General features: G+C 46.0%; 1 protein-coding gene across 1 annotated transcript in view; it reads left to right on the top strand.

The window, feature by feature from the left end:
* Window positions 1–13649, top strand: part of KCNH5 (potassium channel, voltage gated eag related subfamily H, member 5) — a 353468-nt gene that overhangs the window by 238193 nt on the left and 101626 nt on the right. The gene's annotated exons all lie outside the window — the stretch shown is intronic.

Genomic DNA, 13649 nt, shown 5'->3' with positions numbered 1-13649 from the left:
CTCCTCCCTCCTCCCCCCCTCCTCCTCCTCCTTCTTCTCCTCCTCCTTCTCCTTCTCCTTCTACCCTGACTAAACGTTTGTTGGTCTTAAAGGTGCCACTTGGACTCAAAATTTGTACTGCTGCTTCAGACCAACACGGCTGCCCACCTGGATATAGTTTTGTTTCATTTATTTGGTTTATAGCCCTCCCTCCCCTGCAAGCATTCTCAGGGCGGGTAACAACCATAACAATGATTTAAAAAAACCCATTTAAAACAATAAATATAGATCAAGGATTAAAACGCTCTCAGACGGCACCGAACCATTAGAACAAGCTAATACAACCGAAGTGGGTTTTGCATCAGGCGCAACAGTAGATGTTGGAGTAATTCGGAGAAACAAAGCGAATGGGCGGGAAGGGAGAACACGGGCTGGGGCAGACTAGATGATTACCGCTGCATCAACCGTAAGCCTGGTGGAACAGCTGCGTTTTACAGGCCCTGCAGAACTGCTTTAAGTCTCGCAGGGCCTGGATCTCGCTTGGGACCACGTTCCACCAGACTAGTGCTAGAGCTGAAAAGGCTCTGACCCTGGCTGAGGCTAAGAGGATATCTTTGGGGCTGGGGATTACCAGAAGTTTTTAATCTGCTGAATGTAGGGCTCTCTGGGGGATGTACCAGGAGAGACATTCCTGGTACTTGACCAGGTGATGCTGAGGCCTGAACCTGGGACCTTCGGCCTGCCACACAGGTGCTCTACCACTGAGCCATGACCCCCTTCCCTTTCTGTGAAGCTGTCTTTTAATGAGTCAGACCCATTCATCTATGAAGGTCACTCCTGTCTACTCAGACTGGCAGAGGCTCTCCAGGGTCTCAGGCAGAGGTCTTTCTCATCATCTCCTACTTCATCCTTTCCCCTGGAGATGCTGAGTGTTGAACCTGGGACCTTCTGCGTGCCAAGCAGGTGTTCTGCCACTAAGCCACTGAGCCTTGAGCATGAAGGAATGACCCAGAGTGAACTCATCACCTGCATCAAGTGGAAGGAGCTGGAGCTGAATATCCCGTCCATTTTTCTCCTGCCTTCCCCCCCCCCAAGGAGCCCATTTCATCTGACATCATCAGCACTGTGAAATTGGTCAGGTTAAGATTAGCCCAAGGTTGGCAGAGGAGGGACTTCAGCCTGGACTTCTCTGGATCCTAATCCAATGCTGTAACCACTATATATCACCTGGTATATAAAATCTCCAACCTAGCAGTTCGAAAGCAAGAAATTGCAAGTAGATAAATAGGTACCACTTCAGTGGGAAGGTGACAGCGTTCCGTGCGCCTTGGTGTTTAGTCATGCCGGCCACATGACCACGGAAAACGTCTTCGGACAGCGCTGGCTCTTCGGCTTTGAAACGGAGATGAGCACCGCAACCCTAGAGTCGGATTCAGCTGGCTTTCGAGCAAGGGAACCTTTACTTTAACCACTATATCACACTGCCTATATACTTTAACCACTATATCACACTATATCACACTGCCTATAGGGCTGTGAATATCGGTTTGCTGGATACAGCTGGAAGGGGATGGCTGTGCCCTCCTGATTGTGGGCTTCCTGGAGGTACCTGGGGTCACTGATGTCCCTTCAGGGGACGCTAGACGGACCAGGATCTAGGAAGCCACCAAGCTATCCAGTTACTTTGTTTGCCAGCCTTTAGCTCACCAGGAAAGTGGGGTAGATCGAGACGGGTAGCTGTGTCAGTCTGTTTGTAGCAGTAGAGAAGAGCAAGAGTCCAGTAACCCTTAAAGTCTAACAAAATTTGTGGCAGGGGAGGAGCTTTTGTGAGTCACGGCTCACTTCCGAGACGGGTAGCTATGTCAGTCTGTCTGTAGCAGTGGAAAAGAGCAAGAGTCCTATAGCCCCTTAAAGACTAACCCGAGTTGTGGCAGGGGAGGAGCTTTCGTGAGTCACGGCTCACTTCCGAGTTGGGTAGCCATGTTAGTCTGTCTGTAGCAGTGGAAAAAAACAAGAGTCCCGTAGCCCCTTAAAGACTAACACAATTTGTGGCAGGGGAGGAGCTTTCGTGAGTTACTGCTCACTTCTTCAGAAAAGGGGTAGAATCCCTTCATATGATTATTCTCCAGGATAAAAAAGAGGGTCTGAAGCACCGTGTCCTTTTTGTTTTTTGGGTTTTTAAAATTATAAAAGCAGAGAGAGCTTGAAAATTTGGGACAAACGACATGGTATCTTAGCCCCTAATATTTCTCTGATGTTTACTTATGTATATCAAGTATGGTTCCCGCTAGGAAAAGGTTTGTGTCCATGTCAGTACTGGTCAAAAGTACCGTAGGAGTCTCCCGTTTATCAGACTTTACAGATAGAGGAACCCTCATGGAAGAGATAGCTTTAGAAAGAAAATAGTTTTTTTTCTATTTTTCTATTAATTGGTTCCAATACTTCCAAATAAAAAGTTTGTTTAGCAACCCAGCCATTACTAAAATGCTTTTAAGGGACCCCACAGACTTTGAAACGCTTTTAAAATGCGGAAGTCATCTTTCCGAGGGCCTCGTATCAAAAATTTATAAAAACTTAATAGCTTTAGACTGTAAAAAACCGCTCAATTTTCCAAAAAGATGGCAAGATGACTGTCAGAGTATTCTTTCGAACGAAGACTGGGAATCCATTTGGTCATCATTTATGTGCACAACTAATATCATGAATATAAAATACCAATCATTCAAACTGATCACCAGATGGTATTGTACTCCGAGGAAAGAGAATCACATAAATAAATTAAAAAACCCGTTATGCTGGAAGAAACGAGGCCTTCTGGGCTCTTATCTGCTTTGCTGGTGGAGCTGTGAATCTATTAATACATTCTGGCAAAATGTGATCTTCCCAATTAGAAGAATTACTGATTACGAGGTACCTTTTACTCCTGACGCTGTTCTATTGAATCACTGGACAGATCCTTTACCATGGAAATCTAAGAGAGAATTAATTTCAGTTTTGTCGGTGGCTGCAGAACTAGCAAAACAACAAAATGGAAGGATAGTGTAACTTTGTCTCTGGAACTTTGCTATTCTAAAATATGGGAACAACGGATTATGACCAAAATTGCTGTAGGAACTTGCAGCTCAGACTTGGATGACCATTTATCAAACTTTGTAGGATTGTGGCTTCCGATAATGGTTTTTTTGGTATCTAAGGATATACTCCCTCCGAATAACATATATAAAGAAATTCTACTTTTGAACCACTGGGATTTTAGCCTATATTGTTGCCCTTTTGTAATTTAGTTATTTATGTATGTAAGTAATTCCACAGGGTGTTCTTTAAGGTCTCCCATCACTGTTTGGCATACTGTTTTTATCATTTCAATCTGTAGAAAGATGGTATAGTTTGTTCAGAATAAAAATCTAAATTGAAAAAATAAAAGCAGAGAGAGAGAGAAGAGATTGGATTTATACCCTGCTCTTCTCTACCCGAAGGAGTCTCAGAGTGGTTTACAATCTCCTTTCCCTTTCCCTCCCAACAACAGACACCCTGTGAGGCAGGTGGGGCTGAAAGAGCTCTGAGAGAACTGCTCTTGAGAGAACAGCTCTGAAAGAATGTGTGACTGACCCAAGGTCACGCCAGCAGCTGCATGTGGAGGAGTGGGGAATCGAACACGGTTTTCCCAGATTAGATTCCACACTCCTAACCACCACACCAAATTTAGCTTATATCATTGCCCTTTTGTAATTTAGTTATTTATGTATGTAAGTAATTTAACAGGGCATTCTTTAAAGTCTCCCGTCGCTGTTCAGTATGATTTGTGTTTGCTGTTTTATTATTTCATCCTGTGGAAAGATTGTATGTTTTGATCAAAATAGAAATCTAAATTAAAAAAAAAAAGCAGAGCGATAGAGAAACGCAGGTTTTAAGGAACAAATATGGACAGAACACAGCAGACTCTTGGGCATCGTTTCAGACTTTATGTCTCTCCATCTCCTCTTCTGAGCTAAACGTTCGTGGAATTTTCCACCGGCTTCTCAGAGCAACAAGCTAGGGTGCTGCGACTCCGTTGGCATAAAGGAGTTCAGCAGGCAAAGTTAGCTCCTTCAAACAGGGACAGGGTGACCTCGGGGGAAAATCCACTGTGTGCATTTTCAGAAATGCTGAGCAAGGCTGTCACATGAGATCGAATCTTCTACGTCCTGAGAAGCCAGAGCGGTCCAGACATCCTGGACGCTCTAAGGCATTGTATTATGGCCAGCCATGACACCATCTGTCCTGTGGGCGGAACGTTAATCTGATCTGTCAGTTGGGGTGCGGCTGAATTATGTGTGTGTGTGTAAACTGTCCTCAAGTTGCGGCTGGCTTATGGCAACTTCGTAGGGTTTTATGGCAGGAGACGTATCGGAAGTGGTTTGCCGTGGCCTGCCTCTGCGTAACAACCTGTCAGGAGGGCGATGTCAACCCCCTCCTGACTATGCAGGAAATCAACCCCGTAGCTCTCGCCAGTGCCGAGAAACCGGTCCTAGACCGTTCCTGGGAGGTCCCGGGACCCTGGCTCAATGTCCACAGAGAGGCGACAGGTCGAGGAAGGGAGCGTGTAGCGGCCGCGGGACCACTTGGGCAGGCCGTCGGGGATCCGACCAATGGAGGCAGGGTTGGAGGGTGGAATGTAGAGACCAAGACCCCTTGGAAACCCGGCTGGTTGCTCGGTTACTTTAAGAAATGGGTGGCGGGCGAAACAGGTGTGGAGGCTGAACGAATAAAAGAACCACTCAGGTGAAGCCAGGGAGGGAGACAGAGAGGAGGGAGAAGGATCCACTCGGACTCGTCTAGGTGAACTTTCCCGGTTGTGGCTAGTGATATTAACTAGACCAACAACAATTCTGAGGCAAAACCTGGACCTGGGGTTCATCCTCCCTACCTGGATTCGACTCACGACCGTGCCGAACCCCCTACTAATCCTGAGCGTGACACAACCTTAGACTTCCTTGGTAGTCTCCCATCTAAGGACTAACCAGGGCTGACTCTCCTTTGCTTATGAGATCTGACGAGACCGGGCTAGCCTGGGCCACCCAGGATTTCAAGCCAAGAGAAGTTCAGAGGTGGTTTGCCGCTGCCTGCTTCTGCATAACAACCTGAGACTTCGTTGGTGGTCTCCCATCCGGGTCCTCACTAGAGCTGACCTTCCTTAGCTTCTGAGAAGTGATGAGATCAGGCTGTACCATGCTATTCAGGTCAGGGACATATAGTTCTTGTGTGCCATCAGGTTCCATCTGGCTTATAGTGATCCCTATGAAGAAAGGTTAAAGTGCTTGGGGCTCTTTAGCTTGGAGAAACGACGGCTGAGGGGTGACACGATCGAGGTTTGCAGGATTATGCATGGGATAGAGCAGGTCGAGAAAGAGGTACTTTTCTCCCTTTCTCACAATACAAGAACTCATGTGGGCACTCCATGAAATTGCTGAGCGGTCGGGTTAGAAGGGATAAAAGGAAGTGCTTCTTCACCCAAAGAGTGATTAACACATGGAATTTACTGCCACAGGAGGTGGTGGCGGCTACAAGCATGGACGGCTTCAAGAGGGAACTGGATAAGCATATGGAGCAGAGGTCCATCAGTGGCTATTAGCCACAAGGTATAGATAGGAACTTTTAATCTGGGGCAAGTGATGCTCTGTATTCTTGGTGCTTGGGGGGGGGTCAATAGTGGGAGGGCGTCTAGTGTCCTGGCCCCACTGCTGGACCTCCTGATGGCACCTGGTATTTCTGGCCACTGTGTGACAGAGTGTTGGACGGATGGGCCGTTGGCCTGATCCAGCACTGGCTTCTCTTATGTTCTCTTATGTTTTTATGTAGGGTTTTCCAGGCAAGGGATGTTCAGAGGTGGTTTGCAATTGTCTGCTTCTGTGGAACAACCCTGGACTTCCTTGGTGGTCTCCCATCCAAGGACTAACCAGGGCCGACCCTGCTTATCTCCCAAGATCTGATGAGATCAGGCTAGCCTGGGCCATCCTAGTTTTGTGGGAACTCAATTCGGAAGCATTGCGGGGGCCCAATGTGGATCATTCCCCCCCCGCCAGATAACCATGCTCCACCTCAATGTCTTTCCAACCTTAAGCAGCCCCACGGGGCATTACTTGCCCCATCAGGGGGCTGCACATGCACTGAATGCTTGCATGTTCACCCCTCCCCAAATAACACCCTTCTGAAGCCACTTCACGTAGGAAAATGGCACTGGGGGAGGGAAACATTAGGTGGTTTGCTATTGTCTGCCTCTGCGTAGCAACCCTGGACATCCTTGGTGGTCTCTCATCCAAGTATTAACCAAGGCTGACCCTGCTTAGCTTCTGAGATCTGACGAGATCAGGCTAGCCTGGACTGTCCATGACAGGTCAGAAAAACACAGGTGGTTTGCCATTATCTGCCTCTGTGCAGCAACCCTGGACATCCTTGGTGGCCTCCAAGTATTAACCAAGGCTGACCTAGCTTAGCTTCTGAGATCTGACGAGATCAGGCTAGCCTGGGCCATCCAGGTCATGTCAGACAAACGCAGGTGGTTTGCTATTGTCTGCCTCTGCGTAGCAACCTTGGATTTCCTTGGTGGTCTCTCATCCAAGTATTGACCAAGGCTGACCCTGCTTAGCTTCTGAGATCTGACGAGATCAGGCTAGCCTGGGCCACCCAGGTCAGGTCATGCAAATGCAGGTGGTTTGCCATTGTCTACCTCTGCGTAGCAACCCTGGATTTCCTTGGTGGTCTCCCATGCAAGTATTGACCAAGGCTGACCCTGCTTAGCTTCTGAGATCTGACGAGATCAGGCTAGCTGGGGCCATCCAAGTCAGGTCAGACAAACGCAGGTGGTTTGCTATTGTCTGCCTCTGCGTAGCAACCCTGGACATCCTTGGTGGTCTCTCATCCAAGTATTAACCTAGGCTGACCCTGCTTAGCTTCTGAGATCTGACGAAATCAGGCTAGCCTGGGTCACCCAGGTCAGGTCATGCAAATGCAGGTGGTTTGCCATTGTCTACCTCTGCGTAGCAGCCCTGGATTTCCTTGGTGGTCTCCCGTGCAAGTATTCACCAAGGCTGACCCTGCTTAGTTTCTGAGATCTGACGAGATCAGGCTAGCCTGGACCATCCATGACATGTTAGACAAACACAGGTGGTTTGCCATTGTCTGCCTCTGCGTAGCAACCCTGGACATCCTTGGTGACCTCCAAGTATTAACCAAGGCTGGCCCTGCTTAGTTTCTGAGATCTGCCGAGATCAGGCTAGCCTGGGCCACTCAGATCAAGTCATGCAAATGCAGGTGGTTTGCCATTGTCTACCTCTGCGTAGCCACCCTGGATTTCCTTGGTGGTCTCCCGTGCAAGTATTCACCAAGGCTGACCCTGCTTAGCTTCTGAGATCTGACGAAATCAGGCTAGCCTGGGCCACTCAGATCAAGTCATGCAAATGCAGGTGGTTTGCCATTGTCTACCTCTGCGTAGCAACCCTGGATTTCCTTGGTGGTCTCCCATGCAAGTATTAACCAAGGCTGGCCCTGCTTAGTTTCTGAGATCTGACGAGATCAGGCTAGCCTGGACTGTCCATGATAGGTCAAACAAACACAGGTGGTTTGCCATTGTCTGCCTCTGCATAGCAACCCTGGACTTCTTTGGTGGTCTCCCATCCAAATATTGACCAAGGCTGACCCTGCTTAGCTTCTGAGATCTGACGAGATCAGGCTAGCTTGGGCTACCCGGGTCAGGGCGCTGTCATTTTGCAAAGGCCAAAATCCTCAGATCACAGTAAGCCACTGAGTAGTTTTACGCAACACCGGAGCAAGCATCACTGTGCATCAGGCAACTTACTTCTGAGCCAGATTTTTTTCCTGGGGGAACGCACCGGAACGGAGTTCTAGAGCCTCCGCGACAAAATTCTTTTTAAAACGTTTAAAAGTTCATGAGTCTCCAGTATACAGACTGAAAACTTCATTTCCCTCCTGAGAGCTCCGGCACCTCTTTAAAATAAAAGAAGCCCTTCTTCTGAGTAAGTCCTTGAATAAGACTTCATCCTCTCTTTGGTCTCCCAAGAACGGAAAACAAAATCCCCCCATGGTTTCAATGTCACTTCTGCGAGTGCCTTCTGCAGGATTTGGGGGGGGGGCATCTTCAATTTTCTACTGAGAGGGTTTGGGTTTTTTAACGTCGCGTTTCCGTGCGTAGAGAAAAATCTGTTCGACATTGTGAGATGGAAAAATAGGGCAGTTTTTGTAACTGGTAGGCGGTATGTTAATAAACAGAATTTAACACACTGCAGTATGTTCCCAGAGAGTGGCTGGCCGCAGCTAAGCAAAGCTAATTTAAAAATAGCAAAGAGGGCTGTTCCCCCTTCTCTCCGAAAGAAAACAGTGTGCCACGGTGATTTCAGTTCAATGCGCAATCCCGTAGAAGTATCTCGCGTTCATTTCAACAGCCCGTTCTCACAATCGCTTCAATGGAATGATGGCTTCGGGAAAAATAACATCCCGGCTTCTAACCAGTCGTGAGTCTGTCATGTCCGGGATTGCTGGGAGCCACATAGTTTCTTAGGAAAGATGCCCCTTGGGCCCCTCTCATGTTCCCAACAACCAGGGGTCATTTCGTAGAAAAAGAGGTGCAGGAGCTCATTAGCATAACTCATTTGCATATGCCACACACCCTGACATCCCCGGAAGTGTGTCAGAAGGCAACGCCCACCGCTCAGGCTCCACTGGACTCTTTTGGATTGCTAGCTATTGGGGGGGGGACGTGCAGATCTGTCCTCACAGAGGAGGGAGAGCTTGTACCTGAATAAACCTTGTCCTTAAAGGTGCCACTGGACTGTGTTGGATTGCTATCTGGGGGGGGGGGGCTCTGCAGCTTACCTGGCTGCTTCTTGCTCTGACTGAGGGCTGCTGGGAGCAGGGGGTGGGGCTTGTTGCATGTGCCCGCCCCTGGGCTCTTTACTGCCGGAGCTCCGCTCCTGTGCGCTCCTGCAGGAAATTACCCCTGCCAACAACATCCATAGGATGTTGGATTAGACTGGAATGGGTTCTAATATTTTCTAGCAGGGCACTGGCCCCCGTGAATTTGGCCCTGGGAACTGTGTACCATGAGTCTCTCCATACCATGACCCTGTTCATGCACACATAAGAACATAAGAAGAACCTTGATGGATCATCTAGTCCATCCAGTCCAGTATCCTGTCTCACACAGTGGCCAGTAGTTTAAAGTAGATGGTAACAGCCACTCATCCCTCTAAGCTGAGTTAGTGTGAGCTAGCTCACAGTTTTTTAGCCTCTGGCTCACACATTTTTGTCTTAGCTCAGGAAAGACGGCTCTAGAGCAAACTAATTTATGCAGTAGCCAAATCACTTGCTAACAATTTTAATGCCAGTAGCTCACAAAGTCGAAGGTTTGCTCACAAGACTCCACAGCTTAAAGGGAACATTGGTAACAGCCAAGAAGTACTTCAAAAAAAGGATCCCAATAAAGGAAAACTGTATCCTGACTGCGCTCAATTAATGTTTAAATATTAAAGTGAACAGAATACAAAATTTATTCATGAAGTACAAAATACATAGGATAAGTACAAAATATATAAAGGTATTCAACAGTTATTAATCATTGTTATAGGTTGTTAACGAGGATCTCTGGAATGTTCAACTGTTTCGAAAGATATCTTCTTCTGGACAGATGAAGGAAAATGAAGAACATGTAACGTCTCTGGTCAGTTTTTCAGCTGGTACATTCCAAGAAATTCATGACTTTCTCCGATATGTCAAAACATTACTGAGAGGAAGTTCCTGATGATTCTACACAGGGCAAAATACTGTAAGATGCCTTTCAAAACGGTTGAACATTCCGGAGATCATCATTAACAACCTATAACAATAATTAATAACTGTTGAATACCTTTATATATTTTGTACTTATCTTATGTATTTTGTACTTCATGAATAATTTTTGTATTCTGTTCACTTTAGTATTTAAACATTAATTGAGCGCAGTCAGGATACAGTTTTCCTTTATTGGGATCCTTTTTTGAAGTCACACAGTGGCCAACCAGTTCCTCTGGAGAGCCAACGACAGGGCATAGAGACTTTCATTAGAACATAAGGAGAGCACTGCTGAATCAGACTAATAGTCCATCTAGTCCAGCATCCTGTCTCACATAGTGGCCAACCAGTTCCCCTGGAGGGCCAACAACAGGGCAGAGAGGCCGAGGCCTTCATTAGAACATAAGAAGAGCCCTGCTGGATCAGACCAGTGGTCCATCTAGTCCAGCATTCCGTCTCACACAGGGGCCAACCAGTTCCCCTGGAGGGCCAACAACAGGACAGGGAGGCTGAGGCCTTCCCCTGATGTTGCCTTATCCTCCATGAATCTATCTCTAACCCCCTTTTAAAGCTATTTATTCCTGTGGCCATCACGACATCTTCTGGCAGCTAATTCCACATTTTAATCACTCTCTGTGTAAAGTAGTATTTCCTTTTCTCCACCCTGAACCCACTGCCCATCAGGTTTACTGGATGCCCTAGAGTTCTAGTATTTTGGGAGACGGAGAAAAAGTTCTCTATGTCAACTCTCTCTGCCCCATTTTATGAACCTCTTATCATGTCCTCCCTTAGTCATCTCTTTTCTAATCAGAAAAGTCCCAGAGTCTTTTAGCCTTTCCTCATAGGGAAGGTACTCCAATCATCTTGGTTGCCCTCTTCATACTTTTTCCAGCCTTGCAATATCCTTTTTGAGATATGGTGACCAGAACTGTACATAGTATTCCAAAAAAGGCCACACCATAGATCTACTGTGTAGTCTGCCTTGAGTCTCTGTGAGAAGGATGGACTATAAATTTTGATGAAGACGCTTCACTTCGGCAGTGGGAAAGCTTACAGATGAAAGATATAAAGTTTACAGCAAGTCAAGCACTCAGAGAAAATTGGTACGAGATGTTCTACCATTGGTATATTACTCTGAAAGATACTGAGAAAATGGATAAAAACTATAAGGGAAAGTGCTGGCAATGTAAGGAGGCGGACGGTACCTTCTACCATAGGTGGTGGTCCTGCAAAAAGACCAACAAATTCTGGGTAGAAATACATACTGAAATGCAGAAAATCTTGAACTTAACATTTCCCATGAAACCTCAGACTATGCTATTAGGAATTTTTTCCATCAAATATAAATAGATGAGAACATGAACTGTTCAGAGATATGTTACCAGTCGTGCTACCAATTTGCCACCAAGTGGAAGTCTGAAATCTGCCCAGATCTTGAGAACTGAAGAGACAACATGGAAGAATATGCTGTTATGGTAAAAATGACGAACTCTATAAACAAAAAGCCAATCACTGAATTCGAGAATAAGTGGAGGGCCTTTTAAAATGACTGCAGACAAACTACATAGATTAGATAAAGCTTTTAGAGGAGTTATAAAAAAAATTAAATTGATTAATACTCAAAACCATTTATCTATCTATCTATCTATCTATCTATCTATCTATCTATCTATCTATCTATCTATCTATCTATCTATCTATCTATCTATCTTTGGATTTTTATCCCACCCTACCCCGAAAGCTCAGGGCGGCTAACAGGAGGCACAAAGTGCCAAGATTAAAACAATTAAAAACAACATAGCAATAAAACAATAAACTACAATAACAAAATATCAGTGCTCGATTTATCACAAGATGGGGTAGATCTTAATCCCAACGGTAGCATTCCCATAGTCTGTCATCCCTTCTCCTGCCAGGGTCACCTCGTACCCCGAAGGGGCCAGATAGTGGTGGTGATGGTGCATAGATAGCAATGATGGAGTAGAAGCGTGAGTAGAAGGTTATAGGATTACTCGAGTGCCAGAAATTGGCTTCTCGTAGTTATATTCCTTCATCTTTTATAGTTACATATCTACTAGTTATTCCATGATAGTAACCTTGTATAAAGAAAAAATGTTTTCTTGTTCATTTCTTATGTTTCTTGCTTATGTGTTTTCTTACCAAGCCCTATAGATAGGAAGTAATGGAAATATATTATGCTGAAGTATTGATTATTTTACCATTTTTTTTATTTATTGTCTTTCACTATGATACTCTTTCATGTTTTACATTAGTACATTCTGCAAGGTCCTTAAAAAGTTTTAACAAATGATGTTTTATGTTTCTCACCTTTCTCTTTGTCCTTTTTCATTTTGTATGTCCTTAAATGGCTCCCCTATTTGTGAGCCGCCCTGAGCTGGTTGCGGTGCGGGCTATAAATTTGAACAAATTAATAAAATTAAATAAATAAATAAAATATTTTGAAAAAGAAGGGTGGGCTATAAAGAATGGAAACAAAATACATGACATAAATAAATTCATCCCTCTGGAGCAGACTCCAGTCACAGACTGGGAGGTCCACGTTCAGCCCCAAACAACTCACTCCCAAAGTAGCTTGTAACAATGAAGAACGAATACAAATATCCATTTTAATTGTAGCGAGGTCTCACAATCAGAGCAGGATGGCTGGCTGACGAAGCTTGGTAGCTCGGGGAGGGGAGCTCTCAGGTGGGGCAGGATCCAAGCACCAGAGAGGAGCACATGGTTGCTTGGTGGTGGCCCCATCAATGGAATCAGGCTCCGCTACTAAGAGAACAAGCACAATCATGGTCCTCCTTTGGGCTTCTAGGCGTCATTCTCTAGGCCTACCCGGCGCCACTGAGCCCCTCTCTACCTTATCAAGCTCCAGCCTCTTGTCTCCAGGGTTCCACTCTTTAGCTCACAGGCTCCGTCCCCTGAGTGTCGGTATTTCCCTTTATGAGCCCTGGAGAACTTTACGATCAGCAAATCAGCATCTTCTGGTGGTCCCTGGCCCCAGGGATGCCAGTCTTCCCTCAACCAGAGCCAGAATTTTTTCAGCCCTGGCTCTTATCTGGTAGAATGAGCTCCCGTATGAGATCAGGGCCCTGCGGGACCTTTTACAGTTCTGCAGGGCCTGCAAGGTGGAGCTCTTCCACCAGGCTTTTAGTAGTAGTAGTAGTGGTAGTAGTAGTAGTAGTAGTAGTAGTAGTAGTAGAAGAAGAAGAAGAAGAAGAAGAAGAAGAAGAAGAAGAAGAAGAAGAAATTGGAGTTATACCCCACCCTTCACTACCCGAAGGAGTCTCAGAGCGGCTTACAAACTCCTTTCCTTTCCCCTCCCCACAACAGACACCCTGTGAGGTAGGTGGGGCTGAGAGAGCTGTGACAGAAACTGCTCTTTTTCAAGGACAGCGCTTATCAGAGCTACGGCTTGCCCAAGGTCATCCAGTAGGTGCAAGTGGAGGAGTGGGGAATCAAACCCGGTTCTCCCAGATTAGAGTCCGCGTACTTAACCACACCAAACTGGCTCAGTTGAGGCGGCAGGCATCCACACTCTATCGGGCCTCCCCTCCAGTGTATCAGATGTGTCATCATTCAGAATCCCAAACTCTAGTAGACCTCACCTGGAGGCGCTAGTTTGAAATACAGGAATTAGTAGTTGTATTTGAATGGATGTATTTGAATTGTTTTTAACTATTTGTATATTATTTATGATGGAACCCGCCCTGAGCCTGCTATGCGGGGAGGGCGGGATTCAAATCTATTTTTTTTTAAAAAATAAATCATTAAAAGGCCTGGCGGGCCTAAAGAGGGCTAACCGCTCACTGTTAAATTATCTTTTCCGTGCTCTC

This window comes from Gekko japonicus, unplaced genomic scaffold (assembly GCF_001447785.1).
Source record: "Gekko japonicus isolate JY-2015 unplaced genomic scaffold, Gekko_japonicus_V1.1 scaffold22, whole genome shotgun sequence".
Taxonomy (NCBI): Eukaryota; Metazoa; Chordata; class Lepidosauria; order Squamata; family Gekkonidae; genus Gekko; species Gekko japonicus.
Note: the sequence above shows the minus strand (reverse complement) of the source record. Positions and strands in the feature narration are given on the sequence as shown.